Source organism: Lepeophtheirus salmonis, chromosome 8, assembly GCF_016086655.4.
Source record: "Lepeophtheirus salmonis chromosome 8, UVic_Lsal_1.4, whole genome shotgun sequence".
In the NCBI taxonomy this organism is placed as follows: Eukaryota; Metazoa; Arthropoda; class Copepoda; order Siphonostomatoida; family Caligidae; genus Lepeophtheirus; species Lepeophtheirus salmonis.
Genome location: NC_052138.2, coordinates 32594114 through 32606370, shown reverse-complemented (window position 1 = coordinate 32606370; position 12257 = coordinate 32594114). Strand labels below are relative to the sequence as shown.

At 29.6% G+C, this 12257-nt stretch overlaps 1 long non-coding RNA gene across 1 annotated transcript; it reads left to right on the top strand.

Moving 5' to 3' along the window:
* The first annotated feature begins 241 nt into the window (after nucleotides 1-241).
* On the top strand, nucleotides 242-1270 carry LOC139906142 (uncharacterized). Its single transcript, XR_011781467.1, has 2 exons — nucleotides 242-736; nucleotides 793-1270. It is a non-coding gene; the product is annotated as an uncharacterized lncRNA (long non-coding RNA).
* The last annotated feature ends 10987 nt before the right edge of the window (nucleotides 1271-12257 follow it).

The window sequence follows — 12257 nt, the reverse complement described above, 5'->3', positions numbered from 1 at the left end:
TTTTACCAGCGTATGCACGTATTAGTGTTGGTTTTCGGTCTGGAAATCCTTGACCGTTCTTAATTAAAGAACATATAAATAGTGTAGTAAAAAAAAATTATTTTTATAAAGGGTGGTTTTAGTAAGTAATGTGTATCTTGCGTTGTATAAGTGTAATAGGTTTGCACTAGATAGTGATGGAAATATGATATATTATATATATATAAAAAACATATTAGACAGTTGTGGGATTGTTTGAATCAGTATTGTTGGAGTGCGCGTCAAAGATGGAAACCAAGATAGAAAATACGCCATATTGTAGAGTGTTTTTTTTTAGTAAACGCGAAAACACAAGCCAGGATTCGTTAATTCGGTTCTGCTAATTTTGATGTTAAATATACATTATGGTCGGGGAAGCCAATTATCGAAAATGTGGATAAAGTAATGGAAATCGTCTCGTCCGACCGTCATGGACGCAATGTTTTGATTGCATGGGAAAAAATAAAAAAATGTATAAAAATAATAATCCATGTATTTTTAGCACACCTTACCTTCACATTTCGATGTTGCAATCAATAAGATTGTATTAGAGCTTGAGAGCAGATTTGCCACCGACGATACAAACATCACAATGGATCTCATTGCAATCGTCAATGACAGTGAAGTGGAGACCTGTGTCATTGAGCGTGTCGCCAAGCAATACAGACTTGAACTCGAGCAGCTCCAGTCAGACCATGCAATCTTCCAGCAATTCAAGGTTAATATTATAATGTTTCATTTTGCATTATATGTTTAAAATTTATGTTTCTCTAGGCAGATATTGACACAGAAGACATGGTTTCGTCACAAATTGCTGCAGAGTTAATAAGCTCGGGAGTGTTCCGCCTGATGCCAGAGCTATACAAGGTGATCGTTATCCTGGCCTCAATGCCCATCAGCAGCTATGAGGCGGAGCGGTCATTCTCCTGTCTCAGAAGGCTCAAGAACCACATGAGGACCACCATGGACCAGGAGAGGCTCTCCTCCCTCACCCTCTTGAACATGGACAGGGTGATGGTGGACAAGGTGCTCCATGAAGACATGGACAGTTTGATTGACACCTTTGTGTCAAGGAAAGAGAGGAAAAACTTATTCTTCTATTCATGATAAAGAACACATGCATTTTTTTCTTCATTTTTTTCAAACACATCACCACGTATACATGCGAGTTAAGAACATCAAGACTTGTGAACATAATTTATTTTCTGTCGATGTAACCGTTTCATGGTATATTATAATCCCGTTCATTATCTTCATCCGTTATTATTTTAAAAATATTTAAGAAGGTTTAAATTGTTTGACTTAATTGTATAGTTCAAAAATTTTCTCTCATTCTTGCACCGTGCATTTTATACTCCATTATACTCCTTCCTTTATGAATAGGTCGGCATTGACTTTCCGTCTAGAGTTTTTCCTTTTCATTTTATTTTTCCCAATGTTTGCCTGAAGAAAATAATGGTCAGACAGTCCATTGGACGATATTCTTGCAAGATTTAATCTATGCTGTAGCATTTGCCCTGTTTAAATATCCCACGTTCACCACTGAAAATCAACCGTTCACCCTTGTAAAGCGGACCGAAAAATCTTCCTGACATACGGCACTGGTGAGATTCTAAAGGTTTTCTTGGAATTACAGTCAGTCGCTATCATGAGTTGGAGTAGTGGGGCACGTGCGCTTGTCGTCGAAAAAATATATATATATTATTATATTATATAATATATTATAAAATTAACCTAATTGCAATTTTGCTCTTGAGATAAATTGGTTCGAAAAATTAATAAAAAAAGTTATTTTCTTCAATTTCTAATATGCAAAAACAATTTTTTCAATTTTAAAGAGCTACAATTGGTGGCATCAAATCTGATATTATGCAAAAAAAAATTATTTGTAAAGTTTGTCCTAATTAAGTAATTGGAACCAGATTTAACAGTTAAAATATTTTTACAAAATCGCTAATGACTAATTACTTGATCTACCAATAAGTCTCAAGGGAAAGGGTGTAGACCCAGTAGAAAAAGAATATGTTTTATCCTTCCCTTTGCTAATTAGCTTAAAATTGTCAGCTGTCATAAGGTCTATTTTAAAGATATTGCAGATAATTTATGTACTACATTGTCGGCTCAATATAATTATTTATCATAATTAGCCAATACTTATTAATTGCAATATATTTTTCATAATGGTAACGTGTAGTACAGTGTATTGTAATAATAGATCAACTTCAAGTAAAGAAAGATTATGGACCAAGACAAAGATTTTCTGAATTTTTTTTTTTCAAAACATTTCTTTTTTGGATTTTTTTTAATGGGGAAAAAAATCTCCCCCCTCCACATATAATGCTGCAGACATTCTTGTTTTAACAATAAGAACATAACTTGGCAAAACCACGAATATATATTTTTTTTGTAGAAGAAGATAGACTCCCATAACTTTTTTTTTTCTCCACAAAAAAACTTTTTCGTTTTTATCTTAAGACACAGATTAGCAACAGTTCAATTTACAGCAGCACCAATCACACGGTAGCTGGTCAAAACTCTTTTGGAAACAGCTGAAAATTATTGACAGTCGCAATGAAACATTGATTAATATCAACCAAATCGAGGAGCCCATAGTGTTGTCTGTTGGTATCATATCTACCGGTGTATACTATAGCATCATTATACATTTTGTATTTCTATTTCTGATATACATACATATGTATTTTGATGAATGACAGTTGCAAGAGAAAAATCAAAGTTTCATAATAGATGGATCATCTTTTTTATTAATTCACTTAGTCATCTCCAAAAGAATGACCAAGGGAACCCAAGTATGATCCATGTCAAGTAATCACGCAGTTCTAAGTTACTAAACACAAAATCAAAAATTAGGCCATTAGATAGACAAACAAACTTTGCTTTATAAATATAGATACTCTGGGTTTGCAATCGAGCGGAGAATGAGGTACGCTCATATGTATGTATGTATGTATATCAAAAATAGAAAGACAAAATGAATAAAGCTATAATGCACACCTGGAGGTATAATACCAACAGACAACACTTGACATTCAAGTTAATATCACGATCCTATTCGTGAACGTATTTTTCTTCATTAGGGCATATTTGTTGATATTTATATAAGTTTGAACATGGCTCTTTCACATACAAATAAACTGTTTTTCGGGATCGGCTTTCGATTTTTGTTACTGCGCTCTCTTCGTGAGTGTTCTGAACGTTGACCGTTTGAATTAGAATAAGCTCAAACTTGAGCTTTGAATAGTTACCAACAATTATTCAACAATAAGATAATTAACGAATAATAATAAGAGTTTGAGAAAATAAACTGATGCGTTGGATGATTGATGATTTCTTTAGTCGTTAGAGCGCTCACTAATAAAAACAAACAAAATTAATTTTAACATACCAGCGTTCATATTTTATTCAAATCTCAACATATACTGAATATGTATGTGAATTATGATATACATAAGAGATCCATAAGAAAAACCAAGAGAAACAGTGTAATTTAATTTTAGAGATTAATTAATGGTTTAAAAAAAAAAAAATCCATTTAATTATATGTGTATAGCTATAGATTTTTGAAATTATTTTACAAAAATTTTTGTTTCATTTTTTTTTTCAAAAAATTCAATTTTTCAATTTTTTTTCTAAAAAATTGTAATTAATAGGTTTTTTTCTCCCCCCTCCCCAATTAAATAATTTTACTTTTTAGTAGAAAATTTAATTTGTTGTAAAAAGAAGTGTATTTTTAAAGTTTTTTTTACCAAGAATATAATTTTTTGTAAATGGCTGCGGACTTTTGAATTTTTTTTCAATAAAATATAATTTTTTGTGAATAGCTGTAAGTTAATGAGTTTGTTTGCGATTAAAAATGGATTTCCGAAATTTATTCCCAAAAAATTTAATATTTGAAATTTTTGTAAGCAGATGTAAATTTTAGAACTTCTTTCACGAAAATAGAAGTTTTTGTTCATAGCGGTAGATTTTTGATATTTTTTGGAAAGTAACAATGGATATTTGAATTGTTTTCCAAAAAATTTAATTATTTTGTAAATAACCGTAGATTGAGGATTTTTTTTTTTTGAATAGATATCTATGTATTTATGAAATTTAATTTTTTATAATAATTTTTTATATTTGAAACTTTTTTCCTAAAAAATATATTTTTTTAAACAGTTGTGGAATTTTGATTTTTTTTAAGGATAGCCCTTGATTTTTGAATTTTTTTTCCATCAAATATAATTTCTTTGTGAAAAGATATGAATTAATGATTTTTTTTGAGAATTGATATGGATTTTCGAAATTTTTTTCCAAAACGTTTACTATTTGATTTTTTTTTTTTTTTTAACTATTGTGGATTTTTTAATTTTTTTCACAAAAAAATAACTTTTTGTTAATAGCTGCGAATCTTTGAAATTTTTTGATATCCACAGCGGATTTATGTATTTATAAAATTTATTTCCGAAATTTTTTTTTTTTTTTAAATAGTTGTGGATTTTTGAAAAAATATTCAAAAAAATTTATATTTGAAATTTTTGGATTTTTTTTCAAAAAAATATCAACCCCCCAAACACGATCTTGTGTACTTATTTTACTCTTATCTAATACTTGACTTAACAAATATTCCAGTAGTACTTGGTACATAATATATATTAAGTACATTCAATAATACATTTTAATATTTTGTACAACTGTTTTCATTTGAGGATTTGACGTCACGTAATAAACTTAGTTAGAATTACATAATCACTAAGTAAAACACATCTTTTTATAACCTCTCTGTCGCTCCCCAGCTCTCTCTCTTTCTCTTTTGTTATACTAAGTATTTTAAGTGTATACTGCTGGGGGAAATATGTTGCTCGAGTCGATAAATAGTACCCATAGACGTACATTGTATCCTTCCTTAGTAATCTGAGAAGAGAAATATGTCCCAACTCCCAGTACACTAAAATATAATTCATATATAAGTTATATTTTAATATTAAACTTAAAAGTAACAATACCTACGATTTTATATAAAAATCATATATCGTCACAAGTGACGTGTTTTCTAGTTACATTTATACATAAATTAGTTTTTTTGTGAAAAGCTATATATTTGTTTAAAAAAATTCCCAAAAAAATTGTTTTATGTAATTTTTTGTGAATAGATGTGAATTTTTGAATTTTTCGAAAAAATGTAATATTTAAAATTTTATTTTTGAAATTTGTTTCAAAAAAATTCAATTTTTTGTAAAAGCAATGGATTTTTTAATTTTGAAATTTGTTTCGCAAAAAATGTAATATTTGAAATTTTTTTCATTAAAATTTTATCTTTTGGAAATAGCTATAGATTAAAGAAAAAAATTCCAAAAAATTTTAATTTTTCGTGAATAACAATAGATTTTGGGATTTTGTTTCCAAAAAATTTAATATTTGAAATTTCATTTTTGAAATTTTTTATAAATAACTGTGGATTTTTGAACCGTTTTTTACAAAAAATTTAATTTTTTGTTAATATCAATGATTTTGATTTTTTTTTCCGAAAAATTTACTATTAGAAATTTAATTTTTGAAATTTTTTTCCAAAAAAATTATTTCTGAATCTTGTTTTCCGAAAAAATTTGACTTTGAAATTTTTTAGTAAATAGCTATGGATTTTTGAAAAAATTTCAAATAACTTTAGTTTTTCTATTTTTTTTCCAAAAAATTCCAATAACTGAAACTCCCCTCTCCCTAAAAATTAAATAAAAATAATAATACATATATTATCCTGCAAACATCCCTGATTTGTGTATTTTGTATGTAGTGTTATGTTAATTCTTATTTATTTCTGAGGACTGCACGGGAATTAAATTTAAAGCAAAGCTATTCATTAGTAACTTTGTCCGATCCTATAATTCTATAAATGAAATCTGAAGAGTTCCATAAACACAAATATAATCAAATATAAAATACAGTGAAGAACATAAAAATAATTGAAGCGCCCTCTATGTTGTTAACATACCTATTTGATACTAATACATTTTGAATGTTTGGTCAACTAAGAGGACGCCATTTTTTTTTTTTTTTTTTTTTTTACATCCTCACTCTATCTTTTTGACGACTCGCTTTTCGAAATATACTAAGTTATGGAGAATATTCCTTTAAGCTGTTGTAATGTATTTTCATAATTTTCACTTTTGTATGATTTAAAATAGCTGACTCTACGTATTATGAACTCAAAAAGGTATTGCATTAAATTTGGATAATTTATATCAATCAAGGGCCTTTGTTTAGAATTTGTGTCATTTCATACTATTTTATTGATTCTTATTTAGATAAAATGATCAATTCAATGTATGTAATTATAATATTAATGAACAGTTGCTATTAAAAAAATATAGACAAATTACTTTTGACAATCGAGATTGAGAGTGGATAAAATAGTTGATCCTGTTCGTGGTTAACAAGGTAACGCCATGATCAGGAGAAGAAACTCAATCCGATCCGGGGGTAATTTGACATTTCCACCTCAACGTGAAGGCCAATTTTGACGCGGAGTTGTTATACATATAATAGTCGTTTGAGTGATTTGCTGTGAATGTTTTTTGTTAAAATGAACAAAATCGAGTATCCAGCAGTCATTAAATATTTGTTTTTGAAAGTGCAACCTTTAAATAGATTCAAACAATAGTAGACTTATAAAGGGTTGTTGGGTTAAAATTTGACTTGTCTAAGTCAATCCATGTCGGTGAAATTGAGGGCAAAACAAAAATTGTCACGTTAATATTTAATTTGTAGAGAATTCGCAGAATACTATTTGGACGGGTTACAGAAAAGTTATGAGAGGTTTGTAGAATTACAAGGAGACCCATGTTGAAAAATAAAATAAAAATGCAGAAAAAATGTCTTGTATCTTTGTTACGTCGGAAACTTTTTAGACCACCCTCGTATACTAGATTTATTAGAACAACTTCCCATATAATGAATAATGCTTACATTTAGGATTAAATATGCCCACAATTTATTTACAAAAGTCATAAAGAATTAACCTTCTCTAAAAAAAATGTCTTTCTGAACAACAAAATACTTTGATTAAATATACATAAAATATATAAAAGAAGGCCGTTCGACAATTTTTTTATAAAAATGTAAAATTACACACAAAAAAAAAGTAAAGGTCAAATGTAATTTTTAAATTGATCTTTGGTAGATAAATTATTAAATCAATTGTTAAATTAATCGTCGCAACAATAATTTAATTTTTGAATGACTTCAAATAATCTTTAAAAGATATGATTTTTTCTACTAACGAGTTTGTAAAAAAGAGGTGGCGTGAGTAAGGAGTATAGCTTGTAGTTCCTTGAGGAGGGGATTTTTGTAAAGCTTGAAAATACTTATGCAGCAAAATTCAGCTCGTAGGACATCACTAATATTTTGCCACAAAAAAGTATCAAAATATTGATTTTAATTTTATTATTAGAACATAATATATTCAATATTGACACTTGTTAGATTTAAGTACTTCTAAATCAAGCCAGATGCGCTTCCCTTAATATGCAAGGCTTAAAAAAATTAAATTTTAAGATCCTCCTCTTTTTTTAATTGTAACCTGAAGATGATTTTTTATTTGCCAAAGCTGCCATCATTATTTTTCTGTTCTTAAAGAGAGAACAATAAGTTTAAAGTAGTCAGTAGTCTGTAAGAGTCAAAGAGTAATTCTGAGGATTTGTTGCGGATTTATAAGTATAAGTTCCTTGTTGGACTCGGAGTAGAATTGAGGATTTGTTGCAGAATAATAAATGTAATATAATGAAACGTCATAACAACTCTCCTCCCAAAAACATTATTTCAGTTGTGAGGATTACTGCGTTCATTTTGGGGTTCTTTTTGTTTAAATATATCGGAGATTCATATTATTTGAATCTCCCATATATGGTTGTGTACAAGTTACAGTTGATTTACAATAAAAATTGTTCAGCCTCCTTACCGGGTGCACCGAAAAAATCATTACACTTTGTGTTTGCTACATAAATCAAGGTTTTTGTGAATGCGGTAAAATTGTTCCAGTCAAATAATAATAATAAAAAAAACTAAATCTTCCTAAGTGTCTAAGCTGAGAAAATGCCATGTAAACGTGACCAACTAATTTCGATTCCTGTATTTTTGAAGGCTGGTAAAAAACCAATCGAGGAGAAGTTGTTACCATGTGTCTAGACCGACTCCCCGGACATCAACGGGGTGTTCCAGTAGGATGGTGCCCATGCACTGACGTCCAAAAGAGCCCAGAAGTGGTTATGCACAACTTTCCTCTCTGCCCAAATCAAATGTGGCCCCCTACTCACCAGATGCCAACCCATTGAACTTCACTTTTTGGGTGAATGTTGAGTCCAAGGCCTGCACTCTCCGTCACCCAAATATCAACAACCTCAAGGACACCGTCAACCAGCACTGGGATGCCATGTCTGAGGACTACATCCGTTATGAGCGCAAGACCTTCCGTGACCACCTGGAAGCCATCATTGCTGCCGAGGGGGGCTACATCGATGACTAGGGTAGCCAAGACATTATATAGGTTATATACATCTAGATAAAGTTCTAGATTGAAAGTGTAAAGATTTTTTCGCCGCACCCGGTATGGTGAGGGTAATAAAAAAATGGAAAGTGTGATTGATGGTCAATATTATACAACTTGTATATCGGATGTAATTTTATACTTTTGTGCAAAAATCACATATTAAATAGTATTATGTGGCTCCACTCACCGTTTTTGGAAGCGAAGGGCCCAATAACTATAACGAAAACAAATGTCATTTTTTTGCTCACATATCATAATTTGTAAATTTTCAAAAATCCCAAGGCCCTTTTATTGAATCCTCCTGTTATAATTACAATAAGTTTCTCAATGTGTTTTAATGTATGGGTTGTCGATTCGAAAATGCACCAAAAAAATTAAAAATCCAAAAAGGAATTATTGTACTAACGGAAAAAGGGAGAGCGTGTATTAAATACTAATTAAAAAGGGAATTAGGAAGAGGATTAGCGAGTTAGTCTTAGTATTTATCTTCATTATGGTTGAAGCAAAAACATATTTGTAATGATTATGTTGTATATTGACAAGTTTGACTAACTTCTGGAGTTATTTAAAACATTAATTCGAAATAAAATATATAATTCGGGCACGTCTTAGTTTATATAAAATATTATTTCGTGGAAAATTTTGTAGTAAATAATAATAGTCTCTTGAACAAATGCAGAAATGTGCAAGCTCACTACACATTCTATGCAATGTTGGAAACTTCTACACCATTTTACACAATAAAGTAAATTTTCACTTTTGAGTATTTATAATAACATAAACTCTGCCTTCCTTCCATTTAAAAGGATGTTCTATCAAAGGAATGAGGACGTTAGGTTGGGTTACCGTGATATACAATTTGAGTATTAACAAAGATCGTTGAAATTTCAAAAGAATTTGAACTAAAAAGGGGATTTAGTAGTTTTATAGATAGGTTGAAACGTTGAAAAAAGCTTCAAATTGCGATATTTCTTTGCTCAAACGCCTTTATAGGTCCTCAAAGTGCTATATTTGATGATTTAAAGATGAATTTGTAATAAAATACACACATTTGTTTTTAGCGTTCAAGTTCTCTTGTAAAAGATGTCTTTGCAAGCTATTGAACTACCGTGAGATACTTGAATATATTCATAGTTCATAATATTAAATGAATTATTTATATATGAACATTATAAAGTTCAAATGCCATCAGTTATATTATTCATAAATACATAATAACCATGTGATTTAAATGGGTGATATATTTTAAATAAAAAAGGTATTTACGAGTCTCAAAATTTGTAAATATATCACCTTGTTATTCTTCTAATTAAAAAAAAGTAGTTATGTCACCATGTCTTCTAAAAGAAAATGAGATATATGGGCTAATGTTGTATAATTTAACAAATGTGCCATGCACAATCTTATATAATGAAAATTAACTCCTCAATATAATTGATTTAGTACATCTTCCTCCACCAGAATTTTGTGACCTTAAATTTCTTGGAAAATTTTTTCAAAAATCCAGATCTCTTCACAAAAATAAATTTTTTGCTAAAAAATTTATAGATTAAATTTCAAATAAAAAAAATTTTGGACAAAAATTTCGAATATATTTAATTTTTTTTTAATGCTTATTTTTCTTACTCGTTCTCGCATATTCAGATTCAAGTGATTAAGTGAGTAGATCCAATTTGTCAGAATTGACTGACACATCTGTTCTTTTGCAAATAATATTGTTCATTGTCGTAAAAAAGTGTATAAAAAGTAATATTCATTCAACTTAGAGATATTTAGCAAGGAAAAAATAATGTTGATGTGTGTTTGTATCTGTGGATGAAAACAAAAAAAAATCTAATGTATATACATATTTTTTATCTAAGAAATAACAATTTAGTCATTTTAATTAAATATCGCGTCGTTTTGAATATAGCATTGAGTGTGTATAGAGTATGAATTGTTTATTGTGCTCCCTGATGTGTATCACAGACATATACACATTTTAGATCTAAGAAAATACCAATGTAGTCAAATTAGTTAAATTTCATAGGCGTTCTGCATGTAGCATCTGTCGTGTGTCGTTAAGGCTCACTCAGGTAGGTATCTTGAGACTAAAATACTCCCTAGCCAGGGGTTCCCCAGGATTATATTTTTTGGAAGGCTTGATTTTTGGAATTTTTTGAAAGAAAAAATAAAAAAAAAAATTTCTTCGAAAGAAAAATTTGTACCAGAAGGTATCAAAGAGACAGGAATCACAAGCCTTAAAATATAAGTTACAGCAGCAATTTTCTTCGAGCTATGTCAATTTGTTTATGGAAGAAAATGTGAATGCAAAGCCAAAAAACTGGACTGAAGAAGTTATTCAAAGTTCTCTGATTTTGAGATCAATGGCTGGAGGAAATACATATAAATTATCTTCAGAAACTTTATCAACTTTGAGAAAATTAATTTCAAAATTTAAAGGTGCCCCTGGGATTCACTATAAACTTATAGATATTTTGAGAAAAAAAAGAAGGATATTAGGAGCTGAATTAGCCCTTACCTCCTAATTCGGAACAAAAAGTATCAACAAATTATTCATTTTCTGCCTTGGACTGTGGTATTCAAGGACTTGGTAACATAGCAGGATACACGGCTAAAAAGTTTGAAGCTAAATACCCTTAATATGGATGCAAGGCATGAGATCATCCTTCTTTCAATGCAGATTTAATACTTTGGATATCAGCCTTATCAAGAGGAGGGTTGAATAAGCCAGAAAGTTCATATTTTATTCAAATAAAACAAATCGAGGGTTATCATGGACCAAACATTTCAAACCAACGTCAAGTTATTGATTCATTAATATCTATTATTCAAGTGTCAGCTCCAAATTTCACTCAGGATGCCATTATAAAATATGCTCGATTAAGAACTTGCATTAGAATTAAGGAACTAAATGTGCAAAAAACAAAGAAATTGGCCGAAAAGGACATAAATTATCACATTATATTAGATAAGTTTCTAATAATAATATTAAAATTCTTGCAATTGGTTAATAATAAATTTACCAAATGTTAACTTTTTTATGCAGATGATTTTTAATATTAAGTTAAATTTAAAACACAACATCTCCTACTACTAGCATTATCTAACTACGTCTTAGCGTCAACTTACTTGATCAAGAAGAGCATTCCATTTACCCTGGTTGAAACATTGGTTGTAACTACAAAAAGTCGCTCCCGTTTTCGAGGACATATTTTATACGACTTTGATCATGGCCGTTGGAACTTGCGTCGTAATATCTTTGTTTGTTTGTTAGTGGGAAAATCATATTAAGTAGTATAATTTTTTTTTGTTGGTAAATTGCAGGATTCCCTCTAGCTAAATTGTATCCTACGCCCCGGCATGTTTTTATGTTTTCAATAGTATTTAATATTACTATGTTTTTAGAAACTCTTCATCAGAGAGTATCAGAGTATTCCCTCTTGTTTACATGACTATTTTTCATCTGAAATGATTGGCCTCCCACCATCATAACTTTTATAGATGCTATTAACTCCACATTCTTCCGGATTCATTAACCTTATTATTTATGCAACCAAATATATATATATATTAAAAAATAGGGAACATTCATGTACATACATAAAATAATAAGAGGATGTGAATGAATCCTCCACGTGATTATTTTTAATCTCTAAATGATCCTCTTTGAAATTATCTTTCTACGAGGTATAAT